Here is a 14,803-nt window from a genome sequence, read left to right as displayed (position 1 = left end):
TCCGCACCGTGAAATCTCCCGTCCTCACCCGTGGCATGCTCTATTTGCCGCGGGTGTACGCGCTGACAGCTTGCAGTCAATGGAAGCCGTCTGTTCACGCTATCTCCCGCTGTAACACAGCGGAAGATAGCATTAAAAAAAACGCTTTCCCGCCTACTGCCGCCGCGTCACATGACACGGCCGGCCGCGTCATGTGACACGGTGGGCGTGTCATGTGACGCGGCGATGGTGGGCGGGGAAGCGTCATGTGGGAGCGAAGACGCCGGATACGCTGGTAAGTATGGGGTCTCTGGGGGGCGCCGTGACGGGCTTCTCCGCGGAATATTCCGTGGCGGAGCCTGTCACGCTCGTGTGCAGCCGGCCTTAGAATTGAATATTGATTTTGCGACTCCTTTACTTTTCCTGTTTAGGACGTCAAGAATGTTATTGTTGTTAGCCATTTAGTCGTTACGCCCCTCGATGACCCTAATGGTTACTTCCCTCCATGATTTTCAGTTTTGCACTGCTTCTTTCAGTTGTGTAATATCCATGCCAGTATCAGCTCTGACAGTATCAGCCATCGTGTTCTTTGGCGGCCAGGTCTTCTTTTGCCACTAATCTGTCCAAGCATTATAGATTTTTCTAGTGACTCTGCTTGCATTACATGGCCAAAATATGTTAGTCTGAGTCATCCCACAAAGGTGACTGATCACATGACGGTGACATCATCACAGGTCATGTAAGTACAATGCTTCTGTCAGGCTAGGTGGTCGTTAGTATTCCATAGCAACTGAATCTGCAGGAGTTTGTAGGGGATGTAGTATGCTTTTAATCTGCAGAAGGATGAAGGACTTGTGAGGTCACCATCATGTGAACAGGGGCAGAGCATGTAACTCACTCACAGACAGACGGGTGGTCATTAGTATTTGGATAGTAATGTCCAGTTTCAGTGCTAGTTGTTTCTCATGCACTGCAGACAATATTTTAGGGTATGTTCATATTAGTCTCAGAGATTCTATCCAGAACCTTCATCACTAATTTCCTGCGTTATCTTGTTCAGGAAATTGCCAGACAGCCGGACAGCAACCGAACGGGCTCCAATATAATCAATGATATTTGACACAGCTGTTCTGTTTCATCACTAGACGCACCTGTGCCAGAAGGTTCAGTTTTTATGCTCTGACAACAGAACAACAAATCAGAAAACAAAGAACTTGTGTGAATGTTCCTGTCATAGTCTGTGGTCCGAGATGGGGTCAGGGCACGGGGGTCTCGATGCGTAGACAGGCTGCACTACTGCGGCCGCAATTTTTCCGCAATAAAACGCTGGCCACAAATTTTCCGGTGCGTAAATCTGGCTGGCTGGAAAAGATAGCACATATGAAGTGCATTCCGGCTGGCTGCTTTAAAGTCGGTTGAAAAAGATAGGTCTGGAATACGCCGGCTGGTCCCATATACTCCTATGGGAGCCTATAAGAGCTGCCAGAAAAGGGAGGTGGGAGGGAATTGAGTAGCGTCTCTGCTAAACACCCTCCCCCTTCCTTCCCCCTCTCCACCCCTTACCAGCTGCTGGCAAAGGGAGGGGGTGGGATGGGGCGGGAGATTAGCACACAAGCTTTGCTCCTGCCCCCTCCCTTTGTCGACAGCCGGCAAGGGGCAGAGAGGGTGAGGGAGTTTAAGAGAGCTAAACTCTCTCCCCCATGCCCGATGGTATCAGGGGCTGTGGGTTATATATGCGCTACAGCCCCATCCATCTGAATGGGCGACAAAACGGGAGATGCAGTCGTGACTCGTTCATGCGATTTTCGGCTGTGCTGTGGCCATGATGCAGGCGGCAGAAAATCATAGTGCCCATGTGAAGAAGTCCAATTGTTTATGTTTCCATGGTTTGTCATTTCTTTAGATGTTAGTTGGGTCATTTGTCTTTATTCCCTCAGTGATTCCCGTGTCACTGATTTTGCTCTCTTGTGTTGTACGTTGATTTTTGCCATGGTGTTTGTAGAACTTTGTCTGTCCTATTGCATTACCTTGGTCATTATATAAGGCTGATTTTGGGAGTGGCTGTTGCATAATATTGTCTCAGTCTTGGTGGAGGTTGTGTTCATTAGAGTTTTTCTGCTAAGTTAAGTAGTGTTATTGGTGTTTAATTCTGCTGTAATGCAAAGTTGTGGTTTTGTGGTCCATTTGTGTCTTCTTATTTTAGGTGCTAGAGTCAGCAGCATATGCTAGAAGTCGGGGTAAATTTATCCTTTACTTATTTTGTTTTTGTTTTTTGTCCAATTTGTTTTTATTTACCTGAAGATTCGGGTGCCGGCACGGAGCGGGGAGCTGCAGGGGAGAGCGGGGAGGAACGGAGGGGAGATCTTTCTCTCCTTCTCTCCCGCCCGCTCTCCCCTGCTCCCCGCTGCGACTCACCTGTCAGCCGCAACGGCACCCGAATCTTCAGGGACGAGCACAGCGATACTCGGATAAAGCAAATTACTCGAGCGAGTAGTGCTTTTCCGAGTACGCTCGCTCATCTCTAGTGGCAGGCATATGATATTAACATAGATTTACCTACATTAATAGTCTGGATCACATACCCTGTATACACATTCTTGCATTCATGAGATGCCTATTTTTCTGTACTGCAAAGAAATAAAACCAATATACATGTGGTACATCTGAAAATTTAGGATGTTCGAAGATGCATTAAACATCCAGTTATTATATTAAAAGCAGTAACAGGAAAAGAAAAAAGGGAGAGAAAGTAACAACTGAGAGAGGCACTTAATTAGGATAATGGTGTATCTAAGGGTTCCACTTGTTCTGGTATTTTTTTAAACAATTAGTGACTGTACATATATGAGAAGGCTGATCATTTTCAACTGGACTATAAATGTAGTAGAGACTGAGACTTGTTTCTTCGAAGGCCGATGAAACACAGCCCAACTGTTGAGAGCCGTGGTGGGAGAACTCCAGCTATGCTGTACTCATTAATGTAGAGATGATGCTTGTCCCAGGAGCAGTCCAGGAGGAGGGTTCAAAACTGTGTCTTAGTGTTCTGGAATTGTGTGAAGACTTCAACCGAATGTCCTGCTCTTTCCCATTAAAGTGAAAATATCAGTAATTCAGCCACCAAATAAGGCTTATTGCTGTCTACCAGATTCCATACTCCGTGTCTTAGTCCATCTGCATGTTGGGGGTCCCCAACACTTATTATTCCTGTGAACATTCCTGTGTATGTCAGGGACATTTCTTGACTTATATACTGAATGCCCAAAAGTGGTGTGAAACTAGATACATGTACAATCTGTCCTTTTTGGGGATGCAGCAAATATTTGTATTCAGCAAATACTTAGTATAAAGACAATCAACAATTGGAACCTTAAGTTCTCGGTTGAATCTCATTGTTCATTTGCCATAAGGACATAACCGCCGGTATTATTGGCTTGTGGCCCTTGAAAAGCCCAGTTGGCTCAGTGATTGCCACGTTGAGAAGACAAGAAATAAGTAAAGAATTCTCCCCTATAAATACAGGAACAAGATTCAGTTACCCTGCAGAAACATCCCCACTGTGAGCCAAGTTAGAGGTATGATGTACAGATAACTGTATGGTGTATGTAGAAGCTTATTGTGTGTTATAATACCATCATATCATGTGTATGAATGTGTGAGAATAATCCGAGCAAGAAAAAACTAGACTTCTGTTTTGTAATCCATCAACATCCTTTTTCTTTTGTTATTTGTACTCTATTTTCTTCCCACTACCATCTATCATAAGTCTTTCCTGTTTCTTACATGTCATAATCAGTAAGAGATCTCTCCTCAGCAGGTGATGGACGGGGGATAATATAAAAGCATACTTGGACACACGAGTGTTTTCAGAAGAGAATATATGAGGGACAATAATTGTGAATGTGACAAAAAATGTTAAAGTTTCTTTGGTTTTTAAATTTCTTTAACCCTTTGCAATCCAATTTTGGATTCAGGGTTTCCTAGGGGGCTTTCTCTTTCTGCCATTATACAATGGCGCCATCTGCTGGCTAGAGCCAGTACTGCAGTATGTGACATGCTGGAGATACTCCGACAATAAAGATCCAGACAGTGGATTGGAAAGGGTTAAAGGTTATGTACTGTATGTGTGTATACTTGTCTGTTATGTAAGGGGTCGTGCCAAGATGGCATCCCTTCTTCCTAGGCTATATGGACAACATCAAGGACAATCTGAGCTCCAGGTCCCCTCTATGTCCTACAATGAAGAGTCGTTTAGTAAGAAATGGGTTGGATATAGGCACGGGGTCTGCCAGATACAGTGGCATATGAGGCTCAGCCTCTGGCAGAGCTTCATAAGCTTTCTAATGCTCTACTATACTAAAGTATTGTTGTGTATTAACCCTTTGCAATCCAATTTTGGATTCAGGGTTTCCTAGGGGGTTTGCTCTTTCTGCCATTATACAATGGCGCCATCTGCTGGCTAGAGCCAGGACTGCAGTATGTGACATGCTGGAGAGGCCCCCAACAACAGAGCGGCCAGTAATCTACAGTAAGAATACCCTGCCAGACGTCTTCCGACATCGGAGCTGTACAGCCTTCAATCAGAATGTCTTTAGACGTCAGACAGTGCATTGGAAAGGGTTAAAGGAATGATAAAAGATGCTGATAATCAAGTCCTCTAGTAGTACAAAAATAAAAAGTTAAAAAAGTATTAAAAAAATGTTTTTAAAAAAGGAAATAATATCGTGAAAATTGCACCATTGCCCTTTCTACCCTTGTAGAAATAAATAAATAAATCACATAGGTGGTATTGATGCATTCATAATGACCCAGAAAAAAAAAACTAGTACATAAAAAATATAAAAAGCATGTAGAAAATAGCTAATTTTGTCTATCTCCTCTTACAAAATACAGAATGGAAGTGATCAAAATGACGCATAGATAAACAAATGGTACCACTAAAAAGTACAACTCCTCTCACCCCCTCAAAAAAAGATCACACAGCACCATTGACAAAAAAGGGAAAATGTTCGGAGTCTTTGAGTGCAGTGATAAACAGGTTTTTTTTTAGGTGCAAAAACGTTGCAAAAAACCCCCAATATAAATTTGGTATTGGTGTAAATCGTACTGGCCTGCAGAATCAATTCAGCATATTATTTATACAGCATGGTGAACGCCCTCAAAAATAAGCAACATGCCAGAAATGCAGATTTTGTTAATCTTGCCTCTAGAAAAAGAATAGAATAAAAAGCAATCAAAATGTTATATGCGCCTAAACATTGGCTAAATGAAGACTAGAGTTCACCCCACAAAAAACCAAGCTTTCATAAAAACCGCTCCATCGATAGAAAAATAAAAATGTTCTGGCTCTTGGAATGTAAATCTTTAAAAAAAAAAAAAGTTTTTTTTGTATACAAAAATAGCAAAACATAAAACTGTATAAACTTGGTGTCGCCGGAATCATGCTGACCCAGAGAATAATGTTATTACATTTTTTATTTTATACACTGAATGCCATGAATAAAAAAAAGAAAACAATCCCCCTGGAAAAAATTAATAAAAGTAATTAATAAAACCCCTCATATGGCTATGTCAACAGAAAAATGTAAAAGCTTTGACTTCTGGAATGCAATGCTGAAAAAAACTGAAAAAGTAATTGGCCGTTAGGACGCAAACATGCTTCGTCACGATAGGGTTAAACTCTATGGGAGCCTCACCTGCACTTACAAGCACTGGCCACAGGGGTTGACAGCAAGAGTCTCATCATCCAGTTGATCAAATATTGATGACTGACTCCAGAGCTAGGTCATCAAAAGTATTTTCTTGGAAAACCCCTTCAGGGAAACCTATTCATTTAGCTCTGCTCTATTTGTATGCAGAAACCCCATTTTACATTGGATAAGATCACATGACCATGTACTTCCAGCATTTGTGTAAAAAAATGCATTAATTTCTATTGTCAAAAACTCTGTTTTAGGTAAATCAACATGTGGATTTCCATATTGTGCTGGATGTCCCTGGTTGTGTTCTGTGCTGCAAAGGTAAATCTACAACTGATCTGTCCTAATAATGATCTACTGCAGAGATGTGGGGGAAGATGAAGCCCCCTTTGATTCAGGCGAGTGGTTTTTCAGACTGTTTGCTGACTGAGTATTATGCAAATAAGGGAAATGGAATAATACCTCCACAGCGCCAACTATTGGAAGGCAGCATTATTTCAAGTCAAAGTTAGACTCTTTATACAAGCCTTGTAACAATGACTAGGAATCAAAAGCAAAGCCAGACTCCATGCACAGACAGCTGTTTCAGGGTTGTTGCCCTTCATCAGTGTACAGTAGGAGCCTGGCTTTGCTAGTAAGAGATCTGGAACCCGGGGTCAGAAATGCTATATTTTCTCCTTAGGGAGAGCACCTAGACGGTGAGTGAGGAGACTCAAAAGGCCATTCATGCTCCTGTGGGTAATATGCAAATAAGGGGGATGGAATAATACCTCCACAGTGCCACCTATTGGAAGGCAGCATTCCTTCAAGCCAAAGTTAGACTCTTTATACAAGCCTTTTTCACTCATTTTGAAATAAAAAAATGTATTTTTTGCTTATTGCTGCATTCAAAGACCCCTAGCATTTTTTTTCTTGCCAATAGTGCTCTGTGAGCTGTTTTTTGTTTTTTTTATTGCAGGATGAGTTGTCCTTTTAATGGTATCATTTGTTAATCTAAATGTCATTTTCATTATTTATTCAGGTTTTTTGGGGGGTGAAAATTAGTTTTTTTTTATTCACTGTGTTGGTTAAATAATGTATCAACTTTTTTGCTGAGTCATTACGAATGCAGCAATATGACTTGTGTGATTTTTCTTTATTTAGTTCATTTTTTTACATAGTAGAGGAGGAAAGTTGATGTTTTGACGTTTTTATTGATTTATTTTTGTTAGTTTTTCAACATTTTATTTTTGTCCTAAATCTTATCATATTTAATCATTCTTCTAATACGCTAGTATACCTTAGTATAGCAGTATATTACAAAGCCTATGAAGTGCAGCCAGAGGCTGAGGCTCGTGGGTCACTGTAGCTGGCAGACCTGGAGATTATATTGGTACTGGTGTATCTTGACGCCACCAGGAAGTCTTGGTGGAGACAAGATTGACAGGGGGTGACGTTCCCCTGTACCTGATTGACTGCACAGAAGGCCGGGATGCAGGTCCTGGCGCCCACTAAACATGCATGCCTTGGCCCCTGCTGCAGGTGCGCTGTCCCTGCTTCGCTGCCGGCGGGACACTAGGCGGAAACCCCAAAACTGCTGAAGCGCTGAGTGGCAGAGCAGCGCTGGAGACACAGTCCGCAGCAGTGAGGGCGCAGCACCCTGAAGCCTCTTTCCCGGCGGAATGTCCTACTTACTTCCCATGTAAGTAGGACATTGCGCCTGCAAGCAGGAAGCCCACAGTGCTGGGGGAGACACAGTGACAGCGATGCCAGCATCAGGATAGCAGGGAGGCTGCAGCGGCGTTGGACTGTCAGATAAAGCCGCGTAATAGCTTGACAAAGACTGCGGCTGTGCAGTCGAAAAGTCGCCTGTTTTTTATGCCAAGGAAAAATAAAGTGACATCCATGCGGATGTAAACTTTTATTATTGCACCTAATTGTGCTGTTCATACTTGTTTGGACTGTTTGGGGGACTGGATCCAACCCCGTTTTTTGAACCTGCACACGTTTTTGCCAATATTGGCATACTCTGCCTGAAATTAGGTGCTGCTGTGGAACCCTTTATCTACAGTCACGTATTAGCGGTGGAGCAGAGCACTGGGTAACGTTCCGGAGTGCGCCTCCCTCAAACACACAGCCAACACCGTTGGTACTCTTACACATAGCCGAGCTACAGGGGTGGAGCAGTGACTAAGACGCAGGGACTGCTCATCACCCACTGCTCAGCATCCACTGCAGCACCTTCCAGGATGTAGTGCTATTCCACCAATCGGGAGCTAGGGCTGTGACAGGGGCATTCCTCCATGGAAGCCCTGTCAAAGCCCCAGCTTACGGTGGCATCAAGATACACCAGTACCGATTATATTCAAGCCACCAGGTGCCATAGCAACCTATCAGGACCCAGTGGTCACATTGTAGGGGTCCTATGGGTGAGAGAGGGAATCCCCTCCCTCTGTCAGTGTTTTACATTCTGCGGTTGCCCTGACCGCGGCATGTAAAGGGTTATACAGCAGGGTTTCAGAGGTTTCTTTTTGGTGCCCACTGTTTGAGTAGGAGGCAGGTTGTTATCCGACAGCTGAGCACCTGCTTTCCTTGGCATAATAGACTCCTGCCAGACTTCTCATGCTGCCACCTTTAAAAGATGTGCATCAGAATAAGGCTCTTTAATGGCAGGCATCAAAAGACAAATTGACAGTTGTTAAGGGGTTAACTATTGTTGTCCTTGTCTTTGCATAGTTCTGGAATGCAGATGATGAATTCCATCTTTGTAAGTAAATCTGAAGCATCATTAGATAATTCCTACATGTATGGACTTCTGTATTTAGTTTATTTTCCTTTTCTGCAATATGTGTGATTATCTGTGGAGGAGACAGTAGGCAGGCAGGGTCTTTTTTTTTAAGAATAAATAGGGTGACACATACAGTAAAAAGCAAACTAACAATGTGGAAAGCTTTGGCCTCCTGGGCTGATGGTGTAGAAGCAAGGAGCCTGGCATACATAAAAGCCATACCCTGGACTCAGCACCTCCCTGTCCTATGGACCCATATACATAGTCAATGATGTTCATACGACATGACATCATTACTCCTTTAACAGGGAGGCATCATACATGCTGAATTGTGCACCACTGATAAGAACTCCTCTGCCACCCTGCACGGAATCTATATGAGCTTTACTGATCAGTGAGAGTTTTATCTGAGACCGATACCTCGTCACCCACTGTACAGGGAATAGTAGTGTAATACCCAATGAACTTACTGTCTGTATGGCCGGAGGCCTAGTCCTTGTCACGTGACGCCAACTCTCTAACTAGACACTCAGGATGATATGCCGCAGATATAACAGAGACGAGTCCAGTAGTGTTTTAGTAAACTGAGAGAGTGCAGATTTACTAAACTTTGGAAATTACAGTAACAACTAAATTAACAGTCCTCTAAAACATATTTGCAGCAAGTACACAGTCAATTTGAGTAACAAGAAGATATAACAGTATTAACTTTGATGATACGCTGACTTCAAAGCTCTCTCTCACCCTTGCTTTACTGTAGATTGATTCAACTAGACAACTCTCCTCACTAGTAGATTTAGATGAATGGTTGATTTGAATTAGATTGAATAATATTATGAAAAAAGTGGCTGTATGCTAATCCTGGCTTTGTTTTCACTGGACAGCTGTAACTCACTGTTTGATGAGGGTGAACCTCAGAAAGGTTCTTCTTTTCTTTCTCTGCTGCCAGATGCCAAGGGAGTGGGTTTTTCACCTCACTCTACCTTGGGTAGAAAATGTGCTGTAATGAACTCCCTCTCTCGCCTGGCTGAGTCTGACTAACTGTTCTCTGTCACTCCTTTTTATAATCTCTCTTTCCTTCCCACACTTTCTGCATTCCTCCTTCTGCATAGGGACTAGTAAAGCTGTTTCCTTGCTCTTGGGCTCTGCACTAGTAGGATTAAACCTGACGGTCAACCAATGAGAGACCAGCTGACATCAGGGTTGAACTCTAGGCTTAGAGCAGAATACAGGGTCTCTCCCACAGACGGCACCTTCTGTATCCATGGACGGCATACAGACAGGCGAGATAGGACAATTGTACCATGAGTGTTCAGTATTATAGCTCCATTATATGGAATAGAGGGGTGCAGGAACATTACTGTGCAGGAGTAATGCTAAAGAGTCCCAGGAATCAGCGTGGTCCAAGATATTGTAAGATGAGGGCATAGCCTAGAGATTTACTGTAACATTAAATGGTGGGAATACCCCTTGTAGAAATGTATAAATCTAATGGAATCTAGAAAAGTTACCAACTCTGCTACATCTGTAGATTAGAACATTATACTTTGTTTTCTAGTTGCGGATTCTAATATACCCCCAGTATTCTCAAATGACAAGATGACGTGTATGCCTGGTGTTTATGAAATATTGAAATCAAAATGCCAAAACTCAGGTATTGTACATATTTCTAAAGCTGTTTACCAAATATATAAAACCTCCTCAGTTACATAATGACTTCATACTATCCTTGTTGGTACTAGTGATATAGATTAATGACAGGGTGTTAAATAAGCTCATCGAGTCCATGGGCCATGATTTCAGATTATACACTCCCGTGGGCCAAAATAAACTTAAGGAGTACTTCTCATCTCCACAGTGTATGCCACAAATTAATTAATAGGACTGTGACTCTTAAAGGCGTTGTACCAGAATTACAAGTTATCTCTTATCCAGAAGATACACGATAAGTTGGAGACTATGGGGGTCTCCTGTGTCCTCCTCTCCTTCAACATGAAGGGAGCGCTGGCCAAGCATGTGCAGTAAGAACTCCATTTACTTCAACCCGGTTAACGGAAATACACAAATGGAAGCTATTAGGATATCTCCACAATCCCATTGAGAGTGAATGGAGCACTAGTGGATCCCAACCCCAGTACAGAGGATGGAGGACACACAATTTGAGCAAATTTGTGGCCAAAAGTTGTCCCATGTAAAGCTACCCTTAATCACAGGTCTCCTCTGTGTATTCCAGTCACTTCCTTGCAGTGTAGCCCCCCTATCAGCTACCATCTTAATGCTGGAAGATTTTGGTTTCTCTTTCACATCTATCCCATGATGCATCAGCACAGCTATAACACTTCCTTCTGCAGGAGAGGGGGGGAGGTAAATTTATTATTAGCACCTATAGTCTTCTAAGTAAGCTACAGACCAGAAGCATACAGTCAGGAGCATGCACTGTGATCTCCTCTATTATGTCTGTGTGACAGGAGCTGTGTGATCATCAGTAACTGTTATAGGAATGATGGTGTCCCCCTGCAGGTAGGTCTGGGTAACATCATCACACAGACTGAGAAATAGACTAGAAAGTGAACACATAACTTCTAGCAGATCGGAGCTGGTCAGAACAGAGGTCACATGACCATCTGAGGAAGAAGAGGCTGGGACTTTAAGACAGAAATAAATAAATAAATAAATAAAGGTTATTTTACATGGACTGATCATTCAGATTCCCGGATCCAGCAGAAATATGATTACCTATCGTTCCATGCAATTGCATGCCCCGACTGAACGACAAATGATATTGTGTTTGCCTCTTGTTCATTATTCAGTTTCTGCGTGCAGAAAACTAGAAAACTGAATGATGCACTGGCTCATGTAAACAGGTAGTCGTTGGAACAACTGCCTGTTTACTGTGAATGGAGGCAGGTGAGCTGGAATGATCTCTGTCTCGCTCTGCCTTCATTTACTGAGCACTGCTCATTCCTGTATAAAAGCACAGGAATAATTATCACTGGGACGACCTGTTTGGCATCTGTACCTGAGAAGTCGTATCATGTAAAAGGGTCCTAACCAAGTTAACACTAATTAACTTATATATACTGGGAGGGGGCAGTTACATAATGAATTAATTTTAAAAATCTCCAGATTAGCTCTTTAATATATTCAAAGGTTTACATAATTCCAATATAATTCATGTTGCAATTCCTCATCATTCTTAAGATATTAATTAGCTGCAAGTGAATGAGAACACTGTTGCTGACATTCAGAGGTAGTAATCCTATACATATTGTAAGAGTGTAGTACACAGAACGGGCTGTAAGGGGATGCAGATAGCCTTGCTGCTACTATAAATGTGAGAGAACACCTGTGGGTGTGGCAGGAACTGGATAAAAGGATCAGTATCTGCCACACTCAGGGGAAAGGAAGCTGGCTGCTAGCCAGATAGGCGGTGTGAAGACGCTGCATTAGAAACCGTCACCCGCCTGATAGAGGAGGATACCCTGCAAACGCCCTCCGTGGCGTTAGTGATGGAGACCCAATGGGAATTTTGACAGCTTAGCAGAGCTGAAAGGGCTGTAAGCCAGAGGTCCTGTGTGGACCAGTAAAGGCCCCAAGTCTCACAGGGAGGATAAACCTAGACTCATACTCTGATGGGGTACAAATGATCTTTGTGGTATACTGTACACGTTTGCTGTGATATGGAATAAAACTGGCATGTTCCAGATTTAAAAGAACTGCAAGTATCTGGAGTATTTGTATACCTGTGGTGCTCAATCCTGTAAGAGAGGTCGTTGATCCTACAGGTGAGTAACCCCAAGTTGCCACATCTTCTAGTTCTGCTCTCAGCTGAGAAGTGCATACAATTGTATCCAGTCGACACAATGATCTGTGGGCTAAACGGTCCGGACTGCAAACTGATACATTGTAGCAAACTGCCAGAGAGATATGTGCTGATGATGATGCTGCATTTAGTTTACAGAGCATTATTTAGACTGGATACAATTGTCTCCACTTCTCAGCTGAGAGCAGGACTAGGTGCGTACAGGATTACTGACTCTGAAACCATAATGTTCTCATTCACTGCCAGCCAGCCAATATCTTAAAAGTGGTAAGAATTGAAACACAAAAAGAAAATATTCAAAATTGTTTACATTTTGAATTATACTGTGATTATGCTTTATTAAACTGAAACCAGAAATCCCTGTAACCTCAAGATGTAGCAGCCTGTAATTATAATAATGCATAAAATATAAAGTTAACAGTTGCTATAACTGTACATGCAGAGACTAGTGTTCTCGCTGGTGTGGATGGGTAACCATCTCAGCTATGGCCCTCTGGTGTGGAGGGTTAACCATCTCAGGTATAACCCCCTGGTGTGAAGGGTTAACCACCATCTCAGGTATGGCCCCCTGGTGTGAAGGGGTAACTATCTCAGGTATGGCCCCCTGCTTTGAAGGGGTAACCATCTCAGATATGACCCCCCTGGTGTGAAAGAGTAACCATTTCAGGTATGGCCCTTTTTGTGTGTAGGGGTAACCATCTCAGTTATGTCCGCCTGTTGTCGTGGGATAACCATCTCAGGTATGGTCCCCTGATGTGGAGGGGTAATCATCTCAGGTATGGTCACTGGTGTGGAGGGGTAACCATCTCAGATATGGTCCCCTGATGTCGAGGGGTAATCATCTCAGGTATGGTCCCCCCGGTTTCCTTAAAACATTTGTACATCACAAGGCCCAAAATTTCCATCCGGGCAATGCAGAGACAGATGCAATGCCAAAGATACAGAGTGTCTAATACAATCAGCTAGCACATGGCACCCAGAGGTGTTCATTATGATAACACCATCCTCTACATATATCAGCTATATAGTCATTTAGCCCCCTGGAGGAACAGGTAGCGACTAAATAGTGCTGGCCCCTATGTGACAATGAAGAGGATTTTCCGCTTCAATTCGGCAGGCTGATCACCTTGACCACTTGTATTAGAGGAATACAGTCACTAATAAGCAGTAACAGCAGGTGGAACAGGGACATTCCAGAGATAACCTTCAAGTGTTTGTCTCATAGTTGTGTCCTCGGGTCTGGTGGTTACAGATGAGGGAGAGATGCGAGCTCGTCCAGTATCACACAAGCGTATTAGAGCTGCATTTCTGTGCACATAATATGGATACTTATGTACACATGATGGTGACAGTTCATGTCTGTAAACCAGCCTGAACAGAGGTTTATATTATGTTGGATCCTCTGGGTTCCTCCCCTCTCCCGAGTAAGTACAATCCATTTCACTTTTGCTTACAGCGCAATAGAACTCTTCTTTATAGTCATTGTGTGACACCCATCATTTCTTGATGGTTTTTTTTTTTTTGTTCATTATTGCAGCTCACCACTGAGTGGATCGCAAGTGTATTGGACAGTCTCCCTCAATTATTACTCTATTGTTTTCCCCTCCCAAGGCACTGTCCCTATCTTATGCTGTTATATTTTAACCGCGGACCTACTGTTTCTTCAGTGGAATCTGGTACCCCCATTTTTTGGACTAAGCGACGGGGAGTGTGGATCAGCTTAAAGAGGAATGGCGAACCCTCCCATGTAGATTGATGAATGCTTTTAAGAAATCACAAGCAGACTTTAAGGACATTGTATATACAACTTTACCATCTTCTTTCTCTGATGATTGGGGTTGGAGCGAACCCTCAGGGGAATGTTAGCGCAATTTTCGCTATTCGATATACTGTGTGTGCCAAATTAGATAGAAATAATGTACAGGCCTGGAGAGCCTTTCAAAGACCACATGTCTACATCATGTGTCCCAAAAGAGTCCGTCTTTATTTAGCCGGGTAAAAGTTTAAATAATGTTTCAACACAGGAAGTTAAGTAATTTAGGATGCAGTTACATTATTTTGTGTGCTGATAGGTCATTCTCAGAGGGAGGTATTTGTGAGGTAGCTGTGAGATCATTCACCCAGGAGGAGCTTCCCTTGAGCATGCTCTGTTCATTCTTCACTGGTCGTGCGAAGGAGATACTTCCTGTGTTTCTCTTACAGTCAGCCAAATCCTGTCCCTCTACACAAAGACATTCCTAGATAAGTAGTTTTCAGCTGGTTAGAACCAGTTTGACCAGTTTATGGACACAAAGCACTGTTCCTTCAATTCTTGTGGAGGGGGGGGGGGGCGATGTTCCCTTCCCCCAGAGGATTCGATTATGGACACAATATAGTATCTTCACAGTTGACAACAGAAAATACAGACAAAATGGTGAACCTATCAACTATCTCCCACAGGAACAACATACAATAAAAAATGATTAAAATATGAATTGAAGAATTGTGTTGAGAAATTATGGCATCATGCCATAGATTGGCTTTTTTTAAGCAATCCAT

The 14,803-nt window shown here is 42.9% G+C and overlaps 1 long non-coding RNA gene across 1 annotated transcript; it reads left to right on the top strand.

The window, feature by feature from the left end:
- Positions 1–3,475: 3,475 nt before the first annotated feature.
- Positions 3,476–10,097, top strand: LOC136609395 (uncharacterized). Its single transcript, XR_010790049.1, has 4 exons — positions 3,476–3,551; positions 5,933–5,996; positions 8,391–8,421; positions 10,001–10,097. It is a non-coding gene; the product is annotated as an uncharacterized lncRNA (long non-coding RNA).
- The last annotated feature ends 4,706 nt before the right edge of the window (positions 10,098–14,803 follow it).

The sequence above is a fragment of the Eleutherodactylus coqui genome, chromosome 1 (assembly GCF_035609145.1).
Source record: "Eleutherodactylus coqui strain aEleCoq1 chromosome 1, aEleCoq1.hap1, whole genome shotgun sequence".
NCBI lineage: Eukaryota > Metazoa > Chordata > Amphibia > Anura > Eleutherodactylidae > Eleutherodactylus > Eleutherodactylus coqui.
This window is presented reverse-complemented; position numbering and strand designations above follow the sequence as displayed.